We start from the raw sequence: 13,562 nt of genomic DNA, 5'->3' as shown, positions 1-13,562 counted from the left end.
TATTACTTGAACTATGAGGCACACTGGCACGACGGATTATGTGCATCAACTTAGCTCGAGGAGCTGAGTTGAAACTGTTGAAGCAACAGGGTCACAACGAATAGTCCACAAAACAGGGTTCTAATAAAGAGGGGTGGCACAGATTTGTCTTAGTGTTGAGCTTTTCAAAAAAATATCTTTTAAATCTTTATATTGTTAGGTATTCTGACCATTTTTCTTCTTTTTTTTTTCTTTTCTTTTTAATTGTAAATTTAGAATTATCAGAAAACTTAGTCCTCAAATACAATCAAGAGATGAGGCAAAATTGATCACGCAACAAGTTGGGATCAATTTACAGTTGTGATTGTATTCCTTTGTTAAAAGAATATTTACTGTTTCTCCTGAAGTGATTTATAGCTCAAATATAGTAAAAACTTCTTTCTAAGAAATTTTGATAAAAATTACTTTTATCACCTCAGGAATTATACCAAGAGTTACATGCTTTATATATATTTGAACATGATTATCAACGTAAGCGTGAAGAGAAGGATAACTCAGTGCGACTCATGCATTTGATTATCTCATCTCTTGTCTCCTAATTTAAAAGGAGAATGTGTGGAAATTGTGGTAAAATTCACATTCTAGCTAGTTACAGTGAGAAACTTATAGATATTATAAATTTTTTGCATCCGGAGATAAATAACATCTTTGGCAGTTCAGGTGTTTATCCATTTAAAGGCATTAAGACCATAATAATACTCTGACAAAAAATTTAAAATTTGACAAAAAATTTATCATAAATCTTACAAATTACACAACAAAGATCCACCACAAACATATCTATCATAATAATTTATTCTGACTTTTTAATCCATCAGTTATTAGATGCTTTGTGACTTTTCTTTACACAAATATTCACATTATATCTAATAATAATACTTAGAATTAACTACTAAATAATCTACTTCAACAATGTCAAATCATCAAATAAAACTAAAAACCATCATAAACAATTTTTACCAACCTACTAACAGCTACATAAATTGTTAGTTATGACACTGTAAACTTGTAATTGGCCCAGCAATAATTTAAAATAAAAAATTACATCAATTGTGAAACTGACTAGCTCAAACATAATGGCAAATATTAAAAAAATAAACTATAAAATTGTAGCAGCTCGATGCAGATCTGTATAAGCACCAAGTAGAAGCAGGGGGTCACAAGTCACCACAACTCAAAGGCACAATGCAGCAGGGTCAGAAGCACAAAGAAGCTAGGGTTAAAGCAGGAATCAGAAGAGGTGCATCGACGACAGGAACCAACAATAGCAAATGTAGAGCAGAACTAGAATTGCAAGATGTTGAAAGTTGAAACAGATGGAAAGGAGAAGGCCAAGAACCCCGAAGCAGCTAGAGTAGGGGATCACAATAAAGCTTCAAAGTTGCAACGCGGCAGTGGCAGGCAGCAGAGGAGAAGAGGGGAGATTAAATTCTAATGAATATGGATTAGCAACTCCTTAATTTAGTTGACCAATCAAGTAATTTGGAAGCTATTTCGAAGGCTAATATGGTCATTCAACACCTCACTAAAGGACAAATATAATACTGAAAACTTATTCGTACGTAGTATACTGCTCTTCCAGTGTTGTACACTAGCTCACCGGAAACGCTTCCTATCATATATATTCAAAACAAGCATCGCAGCCGTCCAAAGAAGCAACCACTCCGATCCGGCTAGTTTCACACTTTGACCGATCACAATCGTAGACTCAGAGTGAGTCGATAATATAAAAAGGTTATTAAATATTTTTTAAAATATTAGTATTTGATAATTTTAATTATTTATTTTTATTATAAAATATATCATTAAAATTAACAGATAAAATTACTCTTTTAAAGAAGGTCCGAATGTTTGTCATGGAATCATTGTAGAAAACAAAATCAAATTGAGCAACCATGTTAAAAAACTACCACCAATTATCAAAAGTAAATTGGAGAAAGTGAAGAAGGAAATCCAAGAACTGATACCCTATATGAACAGGAGATGATGCACTACAACATTTTGGGTCCATGATCACAGTTTTTTTTGTCACGATTTTTTACCGTGACAAAAAAAAGCTATAATCACGGTTTTTAGAAAAATGGTGACCATAGAATACTTATGGTCACGATTTTTTAAAAAAGGGTGGCCTAAAGGGATTTATGGTCACGGTTTTGGGGGTGACCTAAAGGGGTCTATGATCACAGTTTTTACATTTTTTTATAATTTTAAATATTTTATATATTTAAAATTAAAAATTTTAATAATTAAAAACTAATAAAAAATTTATATGATTTAGTTTAAATATTAAAATTTTAAATCTAATTTTATAAATAAAAAATTAAGTTGAATATTATTAATTTTAAATTAAAAATTATTTAAAACTTAAATCTAATTAGTAAATTGACAAATAAATATTATATTTTAAAATAATTTAAATAAATTATGGTTGATTTTTAATTACTATTCTACTTTCTAATTTTATTAAAATTTCTAAAATACTCTGGTCCTAACCCTAACCCTAACTCTAATTACTATTCAAAAATATTTTTGTAACTAAATCAGATTTTGATCATCTAAATATAAATTAATTAAGACTCTTATATATTTTTATAATTTTAGTTATTTCATATATTTAAAATTTAAAAATTTTAATAACTAAAAATTAATGATAATTTATATGATTTATTTTAAATATTAAAATTTTAAATTTAATTTTATAAATAAAAAATTAAGTAAAATACTATTAACTTTAAATTAAAAAATTATTTAAAACTTAAAACTATTTAATGAGTTAATAATTAAAAATGAATAAAAAATTATATAATTTAATTTAAATATTACAATTTTAAATTAAAATACTTAATTAAAAATCAAGAAGAAATTAATAATTCAATAATATTTTTAAAATAATTTTTAAAGGATTAAATTAAATCTTAAATTATTCTATATCCTAATTTAATAAAAATTATCAAATCTTAAAATAAGTTTTAAAGAATTAAATTAAATCTTAAATTATTCTATATTCTAATTTAATTAAAATTATCAAATATTGACCCTAAAATTCAAATTACACACTAACCCTCACAACCCTATCCACTCACCCTTACCCCTCACCCCCCACCCACGGTTAGAAAGAAAGAAAGGAAGGAAGGAAGAAAGGAAGGAAAGAGAAAGAGAGGGAGCAGGGAGAAGAAGAGAGGGAGGTGACAGTGTCGGCAAGGCTGGATATCGCCGTCGCCGTCGTCATTGTCAGAATCGAGAAGGAGAGGGAGGAGACGTTGAGAGAGAGGAACGTCGTTTAGCCAAACGCGAGAGAGAGAGGGGGCCATCGCAATCCACGCCGCCGTTGAAGGGATTGTCGCACATCGCTCTGTCGTCAAGATTGCCGCTGTCGTCGTCCAGTGTCGCCATCGCGTCGCCGTTGACGAAGAGAGGGAGAAGAAAATGCAGGCCAGTGGCCCAGGGGGAGGAGTTGCCGCCGTTCATGCCTCCCGTCGCCGTTGCCGCTTTTTGTGTAGTTACCGGAGGTAGCTGTGGCTGTCTACGCCACCGTCAGAGCTGCTGCTCCATTCCGTCGCTGTCTACGTGCTCAGGTATATTTGTACCCTCTTCCTCTGACCCCTTCACCCAACAATGTACCAAATTCCTAAGCTAAAAAGTAAATTGAGCTATAGGGTTTTATTAGGTTGTAATGTGATAATTTTAAATCTGATAGCTTTAAAGCTCTCAAAGCCCTGCTCTGCCACTCTTCGTCCGTGGTCATCGCCAAGTATTATTTTTCCAGATTGAATCGTATGCAATGCATAACAAAGATTGAATCGTTACTTGAAGTATCATTGTAAAGCTTTATTAATTTGCTTTTATATATATATATATATATATACCTTAATTTTGGCTAATTGAGTTGGTTTCTGAAATATGCTTAGCTTACTAGCATTAGAATTTATTTAACTCTCAGTTATAGCAATTTATTTTCTAGATCCTAGGCTGAAAAAATTGCGCGTATCATTCAAGTTAAATTAAATTCAACTCAAAGTTTGCTGCAATTTACATATCATAATTAGATGTAATAATATATGTTTGTATACTTATTATACAGATTGACAGAAGGAAGAGGAGAATAACGGAGCCATGAGGGAAGTGGAAGACAAAGAAGAACAAAAACCCAATGGTTCCACTAGAGAAGAAGAAGATGATAAGAAGAATTTCAGCAAAGAAAGAAGAACAATTTTCAGTTTGAGTTGGAATTCCCTTTTTGACCCTGACCCAAACAACGTGGTTGCGCTTAGGTTGACTGGATTCTGATATGGGCGAGTGTTCAAGTTCTCTGGCAGCTGTTGTTCATCTCCTTCGCCATTCTTGTCGCTGCAATCAAGTACTCTTTCATTGCTGCTCTTCTTCTCTTCATTCTCATCACTCTTCTCTAAATTTACCTGCTTTAATTTGTTCTTTGATCCTATCATGTTCATATGCTACAGAGAATTGATTAATTAATTAATTAATTGTGTATAGTTAATATTAATCTTGTTGTTAATGAAGAGTAGATTAATTGATCATTTCTATTATTGATATTGTACCAGGTAGGGGTAGAGTAAGGTGAAATTTTTGTCTTTTAATTCTGTAATTATTATTATTATTATTATTATTATTATTATTATTATTATTATTGTTCCTTTCTTAACGAAACGATCATGTTAACATTTGTTGTAATGCTAAGGACGATTTTTTTTTCAAATATGAATGTCAGGGCATTGTGTGCATTATTATTATTATTATGTGGGCATTGTGTGCATTTTCAAAGATTTGTTGTTGCTGTTGTAGGAGTCAGTGGTACACTTTATGCTACTGGTGGATATAATAGAGTTGATTTTAATTTTGTTGTTGCTGCTGTAGAACTCAATGCACTTTATTATTCATTTTTCCTCATAATAATACTAATATACTTCAACTTAACTTATTTATTATATAGAACTAATGTTTTACTCACATAAAAAATATTTGTACCTTAGGACTATGATCATCATAATTGATAACAAGTCTTGTTACAGCATAGTACCAAAAGACAATTTGAGTCCAGCTGGATCTATTGGAATTTGGTTTCTTTCTCTACTAACATACCGCTTTGCTGCTCCTTCCCAACAAAACCTTCATCATGTTCTGATTTTGGTGATTCTCTCTATTACTATTTTTATGTTCTTGCTTGATTTTGATGCATGTATGATTGATTTGATTTTTGTTAATTTGATGTGGCAGAATGGGAATTCCAGCCATATTTTAAGGATCTTTGATGAGGAGGTACAAGCTATGCAATCGATTCGAAACTCAAGGCTTGAGCTGCAGAATTTTACTTTAGTTGGGAAAACCATCCTTTCATCAATACATGGGCAAAGGGAACTCTTGAAGGTATTTTCATTCTTACCTTGCCTTCCTTTCATACATTTAATACGATGATGATATACCTGATCCATGGCCAGAAAGATATGAAAGATAGGATCAACAAACACTTAGATTAAAATTATTGTTTATGTATAGCTATAATCCCCTTTTTTATTATCTCTTATGAATGATAGATTATATGTAATAGTATATTTTTTGAACTTTCACGTAAACAACTAGTTTTTGAATGATGTTTAATGAAACGGCATAACAAGTTTGAAACAGACATCTCATTTACTTTTTGTATATTTATATATAGTTGTCAAAATTGTTGTTTAAATAGAACTTCTTGAAAAAATGGTTCATTTTCTTGCATATTTCATTTGTGACTAATAAGTTGGTTTTGAACAAGTGTAGCTTGTGTCTCTTCTTTGGTGAAAAGCTAAATTTAAAATGTTTCTTTAGATTTCGTTTCTAGCAATGTTAACATTAAATGATTACTGTAGAGTGCTCATAGGAAAGCATTGGATATGCTGAACACATTGGGGATGCCAAATTTTGTTTTGAGGCTAATTGAGAGATGTGTTGAACACAGTGCTAAACACAGTGGAGATGATATGAAGAAAATATTTTCCATAGCAATATGAGATGAGATGGGTCTCATATATATATATATATATATATATATAGTTATCTAAATGTAATATTTTGATGTGTTATGTATTTTTTGTAAACAGACTTTACTCGGTATTACATGAAATGAATAAAAACATATCCAACTTATAATATAAATTTTATGATCTAGATTTTTTGAATTTCTCATTTTTAGACTTATTTTGTGATTATCATAAATTTGGGATGCGATTATGCTTTAAAAAGATAAATCTCATAAAATAGAGTAGGCTATGGTCACGGTTTTTTAAATAGGGTGATCATAGATAAGTTATGGTCACGGTTTTAAGGAGGGGTGACCATAGATAAGGCTATGGTCACGGTTTAAGGAGGGGTGACTATAGATCTATGGTCACGGCAAAAACCGTGACCATAGATAAGGATATGGTCACGGTTTTAAAGAGGGGTGACTATAGAATCTATGGTCACGATGAAAACTGTGACCATAGATAAGGCTATGGTCACAAATTTAAGGAGGGTTGACCATAGAGGCTATGGTCACGGTGAAAAAACGTGGCCTAAAGTGTCAGAATTTGAAAATTGAAACCGTGACCATAGATAAAAAACCGTGACCATAGACCTATGGCCATGACAGAATAGGCCACGGTAAAAAATTGTGACCATAGGTCCAAAATCGTGACCATAGATCTATGGTCACCCTTTTTACTAGCTTTTACCGTGACTATAAGCTTTTTTTTTTGTAGTGATGGATATAAAAAATTTGAGGTTCATGGATATCTAACAAACTATGTTGTTAATTTGGAAAAAAAGATTATGTACATGCCAATTCTGATAATATTTATAGTGTTTGGACTACTTTTTCTTTTAGTATTATTATCTCAATATTTTCGTATTTGCTGAATTGTTGTAGGAATCTCATGTGTACATACATGTACTGCCTTGTTTAGCATGAACAAGCCACCAAAAAATTTTTGTCATTCATTGGTGATCATAGAATTATACAAGACAACATATAACCACCACATAAATCCAATACCTGGACAATCTTTGTGGGAGGTTTCAGAGTTCACTAAGCCACTTGCACCAAAGGTTAAGAGGCCACCAGAAAAATTGAAGATAATAAGAAGAATGAATTCTGATGAAAAATATGGAGGTGAAAAAAGATCGAGGCTTGACATTAAGAAAAATGATAACACTCATTTGAAAAGGCAGCTTGGGAAATTTACTACTGTGGTGATAAAGGTCACACCAAGAGAAGCTGTAAAAAGAAAAAATTGGTTGATGCAGCTGCTGCTACCATTGAGGCTGCTAAAAAAAATAAAAGCGGCGAAGGAAGGAGTGATCCACCAGCCGATCAAACATGTGCTACTGTCTCTGATGGAACCAACCAAGAAGCTAAAGGAGGAAATGTGTCACCTACTGATGCAACACCTATTGCTGGCAGCTAGTGATGTCCAACCAGTCGAAATTGAGTTGTCTCAACCCACCTATTTTGAATAAGAGGACTCTCAGCAGGTAAAGATATAAATAACATTATTATATCATAACCTATTACTGTAAGCTGACTTCGAAACCTGAATATTTTTATATCATATAGGTTGCTGGAAATATAAGGCTTGCAAAGTTGCCAGCAAGAAGAAGAAGTTCTCCACCAGCAAATTATGCCACAGTCGATCCATTACAGGGTGCTAGCTCAGGAACAACATCAAGAATACCAAGTATCATGAAGTTCGTGCCTACTCTCAGTTTCAAGGCACCAAGGAAGAAGATTTGAAGAAATTAATTAAATGTATTTAGTGAAGTTATAAACATTAGTATGTGATCCTATTTAAGTCAGAATTATTAGTTTAAGTTGCTTTATGTAATCCTATTTAAATATAAGTTAGCTTTGTTAGTTTATGCATTTTTTTGCAATGTTGTTTAATTATGTATGAGTCACAGAAATTGTACAAATTAAACTATTCATTTCAATTTAAATATTCATCACACAATACACCTTCTATTACATTACGTTACAGATGAATCTTTCCATAACTTTTACTTCAAAAGCTGTAACAAATCAATAATAAAAACACCACCATCATAAACACAGGTACCAGCAACAAATGAATCATAAATTTTTGACTCCTTACATCAGCTTCCAAACTCCACACCCTCCATGCTAGGTTCATATTCATTTCAGCATTGACTCTATCAGAATCTGCTATCCGAGCACCTTCATCTTGTCCAATATCAGCCCAAACAAACATACTACACCAAATCTTTTTCCTTGTCTGAAATGATCCAACCAAAGATGAAATGAAGCAGACAAGAACAAACAAACAAAATGATCATATGTTTAACTTACATTATAATTGGAACATCCAAAAAATGACTTGTTTTGATTTGATTCTGTTTCAGACCATTGCAGAACTGGACGGCTGTTGTACCCACACTATTCCGGCACCTTTGCACTTTTGTTTTGGCTTTGCGACTTGACTCAGTTATTGCTCAAAGGAGAGCAAACCAAGCTTCCAGATGTTATGCTTCGACCACCCATTACGGTGCTTCAACTAATAGCGACGAATGACAAAGCTTTAACAAGGAGAGGAGCAACAACAATAAGAACATAAAGAGGAATAAAAAGACAAGAGGAAGGAGGAGAAGGTTGAAGAAGAACCTAACTCAGATAAATAATAAGATAATTAGGGTTTCAGGGACTTAATTGGGTACAAATACAACCCTCGCCATGTCAGCTAACCGTTGCAGCGTCCAACATGACAGAGAGGGTGTCATCTCAACACTCCGTTTGTCTAGTCATCGCCGGAAAGAGTCGAGGGACTCCATTGGTACCCAAACTTAAATCTAGAGGACCAATACAAATAATTTTAAATTTCGGAGACTAAAATAGATAATCGCGTGAATCTCAGAGACCAAAATAAAAATTTAGTCGTGAATTTACGTATCTTTTTCATAAAGCTTTCTGCATCCCGTGATTTTTTTTGTTCCTTGTGAGTTTAAAACGAATTTAAGTCTATTACTTAAAAATTATTATTCATCATGAAGCTAGTAGTTGAATTAAATGTAAATAGACATAAAATAAAATAATGTATACATAACAAATTAGCTATTAAATTTGATATTTTATATTTTCATATAAATATATTTTTTATTTATTTTATTTTAATATATATTTTATATATATGTAATATAGTTGGAATTTAAAAAGATAACATGCTAATCTCAGGTTAATTTACTATTTTTTGTAAGATTATAAAAAAATTTAAAACCCGATAATTTATTTATCTTTAATAGTTGATTATTTGTTATTTTCCAAAAAAGCGTTACACTCTTTTCTTTTACTCCACACATTAGCATGTATTAGTTAACTGTATATTGTGATTGAGTTGAACCCATAATTTTCTTAGATTATATTATTTTGTTTCTAGAGCTTACTTCATGTTTGGAATGACGAAGAGTGTTTAAAGATGTAACACTTTATCACTCAAAGTTTTATGCTTAAGTCGTAAATTAAAAGTGATGAGATATTACGATACCTAAAAAAAAGAAACATGCATAATACTTGAAGAATAACAATATAACTAGGAGTCTGTGGAGATAAATAAAGAGCACGGACATCTACACTCGAACCACGTTAACGCAAGAGAACGTCGTATACAGAAATAAAACATATTTATATATATATAGGTACATAAGTTCCGGAATAATATACATAATATTTACTAGTTTCAACCTGCAAAGAAGAGACCGGCTAGAACATTACAAACCAGAAATTGTGCAAAATAAGATCCTGTTTCTCCAAAATAAAAGTCTCTAAGAGAAATATATAATAATACTTTTAAAAGTGGAGAAATGCTATATACAAAAGAAGTATCAACAAAAGTCTTCTTCATTTCGCCAAAAGAGTCCTACACACTCAACAGGGTGCATTACGCCTTACCTCTGAAAAATAGAAAATCCACGACATGTGAGAATCTAAAGGTTCCCAGTAAGGTAACAGTTCCAAATAAAGACTATATAAAGAGACATGAACCCACTAGGCAATCCTAAATCTCCAACTTCACAAAAGTTCAAGCGTAGGGTCTTAACTAATCTCAACAAGGTCAATTTCTAAAATCTCAGCTCTATCAATTACCTCTAGCCTCAATCATTCTCAATACATCACCATCTTTCCTCCCAATATTCAATTGCTCAGTTCAAAATTCAGTTCAGTAATATCAATCACAAATAATAATCAATATGGGATTAATTTGCTAAGTTTAACATACTCTGAACTACCACCGATCTCATTCATTCCCATAGTCATAATCACCATTTATCCCAAGTCTCAATAGTAAAATCATACACAAACAATAAGCAGTACAAAATAAACACAATTAGAGAGAAAATATAACAAATAGTACATTTAACAGTTAACAAAAAATTAATTAGGCAAACCAAAACAGTTATGTAGACCCAAGAAATTTCAAAAAATTGTAGTATAATGCACGCCTGTCCTACTGGCCATGAGCTCACGTGTCGATTAAACTGCCAGAACCCGATACATCCAATAGCTAACCCGGATATCGTCTCTCTTCTGCGCATCCCAGGAGGCATACAATTGAGGGATGAGTACCCTACCACCTTCTCCTGGAGGCATACACCAAGTGGAATAAATTGCGAAAGAGTGCCCTACCACCTTCTCCTGTGAAGCCGTGCCATATTGATCAAGGGATTAGTCACTACAACAGGAACAGAGGATAGCGGCGGTTTAGTTACTAATTTGCGGCGGTTTTAAACCGCCGCTAAACATAACACCAACAAAACTACAAACGCAGCGCATAAGGGGGCGGGGATGACATTTTGTGGCGGTTTCCAGCAACCGCAGCAAATCATTTATTTTGCGGCGGTTGGTTTCGTGGCGGTTTATAACCGCCGCAAATCGGCAAGAGAGATTTCGCCATATTATTTGCGACGTATTTAAACCGCCTTATTTGCTTCCTGTGTTTTATATGGTTTTTATTTGCGACGGTTTTAAACCGCCGCTAATTGTTCAACGCGTGCTTTTTTTTTCTAAAATTTTATTTTGATTTATTTTATTAACCTGGGAGTATTTCTTAATCGTATGGAGTATTTCTTTTATTTTAAAAATCTTATCGTTCCCCTCAAATTCTATATTGCAGGCAAAAGACTCAAGAATATTTAACTGCAAAAAAAAAAAACTAACATATTTATTGTAATATTAATAAAGTATTTCAATAGTCACCCAAAAAAGTAAAGTATTTGGCTAATAATTAATGCTGCATAGTAACATAAACAAAACATATACTGAAAAATAAACTATCACATATATCCTAATTTCTATTTCCCACCATGTCCATCTAAAGAATTAATCTGTGCAGCGATGTCTGGTGGGAGCTCCCCACCTTGCTGTTGGACTACATAACTCAGCACACTCTCTAATGCCTGTCTCTTTGTTTCCTCTGCTACTATTTCATCTTCCATTGCCTTCCTTTTCAATTTTTCTGCTGCTACTTCATCCTCCACTGTCTTCCTTCTTAATTTCTCGACCGTCACCTCCACCTGTAGTTTAAACAGCATCCTTTGGGCCTCTTCTGTTTGAGCTTTATCCACTGGCGGCTGCGAACTCGGACGAAAGAGTTGACTTGGTGTCGGCTCGAAACCCATGCCACGCACTCTACCCAAGCGCTCTTTACTGAGAGCCTGGGCAAGGGAATCATTTTCAGACAATATTCTCGTAGTTTCATCCAGTTGCTCAATCTCATTATTTTTTCTGCAGACGTAAATAACCATACACAATCACACTAGGAATATAGCGTACTCAAGACATTTTAATAATTAAACCTAACATGTTACAAGATAAATGATTAAGTATACTTACAGCAATCCTCTACACTTCTTCGTGTATCTAGGTGCCATCACGTCGTTTGTGCTTTAGGATCCATACTTCTCCCCTACCAACTCTCCTCCCTTGTTTTTGTGTCTGTGACAATACAGTTTATACCATAAGTTTCACTTATTTAATTTTCTCCAATAATTTTTTCTTGTTCTACTCTATAAATAAATCCAAACTACATACCAACCAATTTATTTTACCTCATTCGGTTAAGTATCTAATGATTGCTCCATTTATTTTTCAAGGATTGAGTAATTGATTATACTTAAATAGTAAATTTATTTTAATAGCTCCAGCATTTGTTTTTTGGAAATCAGCATCACTTGTCAATTCCTTATAAATCAAAACTGAATAATGATTTGCTTAAAAAAAAGAGAATTATTCGAGACAATGATAGGCACCTATACTTGATTTCAAATCTATATTACCTCTTCTTCCCTTGCCCTAGCCAAGCTTTTAGAACCACCAGTGTGCGTGTAAAGCTGCTTCTTTCGATTCAACGCATTTTGCTTGCACTTTGCCTATTATGTTATCAACAGTAACATTGGTTAGACACAGACTGAATACATACGAGTGTACCATAAATAGTTAAATGTTCTTATATCTTCCTTTTACTTGGGTGTATTACTTATATATACGTTCTTTTTCTCTTTCTTTGAAAAGTAATGTATATAACTCCAAAAAAACTTGAATACAATAAAATAATCTCTAAGACTGAAAATTAGTTGGTATTATATGCGTTTATCTAGAACCTAGGTGGATTAAAGACAAAGGCTACGTAAAAAATGGGGTACCTTTGTTGCAGGATCATTACGATAATCAATGAACCACCACCAATGCTCTCTAGGAATTCCCGCCGGGCAGTTGTCAAGATTCTTCTCAAGTGTCCTTGTTGGTTTGTAATGCGAGTCATACAGCCTCCCCCTTGTATCCTTCCAGGACCTCCCCATTTGTTGCAAAAATGTTTGCTTGATTCTACCACCGCTATCTTCCTGAAAGTGGAACATCTCCTACGATGACAATATCCAACTGTAAGTAATTGTAAGTTGAAAGGTTTGATATGATTAAACAATGCCGAAAGTTGTTACCTCTATGCAATCATCATAAACCCTGTCTTTGCCCCGCACCTTTCCCCAATTTTTCTCACAGATAGGAAATTTGCTGTAATCAGAACTTAGCGCTCCTAGAATGCCACTCAACAGGCCAGCTCCGTCTCTGACTACTTGCAGTTCCTCGTTGAACCTCAGTATGATCTTGCTACCATTAAGAGACCGCTTCATAGCCTCCCTCACACTCATTTTAGCTTGCTTGACTATTCCATCAGAATCTATAAAAAAATTTTACTTATGTGTCCAATGTGCCCAACATGTGAGAAACATAACAATATCATTAGCTAATCAATTAAAAAGTCGTATGGTTCAACACTTGTTACCAATGAGATCGACACCCCAAAACTCAGTAGTCTTTCGCCCTTTGCGCTTTTTAGCATCAGAAGCAGCAAACATCCTGTTAATGTGTTCGTCAAACAAATCTACCTCATTTGCCTCCGGGTCCAAGTCTTCATTGCATGGTTCCGTCACTTGTACACCGTTAGCGGTCTATGGCTCAGGTCTTGGTTCACTCCGAGGCGAACGAA

The sequence above is a fragment of the Arachis hypogaea genome, chromosome 17 (assembly GCF_003086295.3).
Source record: "Arachis hypogaea cultivar Tifrunner chromosome 17, arahy.Tifrunner.gnm2.J5K5, whole genome shotgun sequence".
In the NCBI taxonomy this organism is placed as follows: Eukaryota; Viridiplantae; Streptophyta; class Magnoliopsida; order Fabales; family Fabaceae; genus Arachis; species Arachis hypogaea.
The sequence above is the reverse complement of the archived record's forward strand: the minus strand, read 5'-3'. Positions refer to the sequence as shown.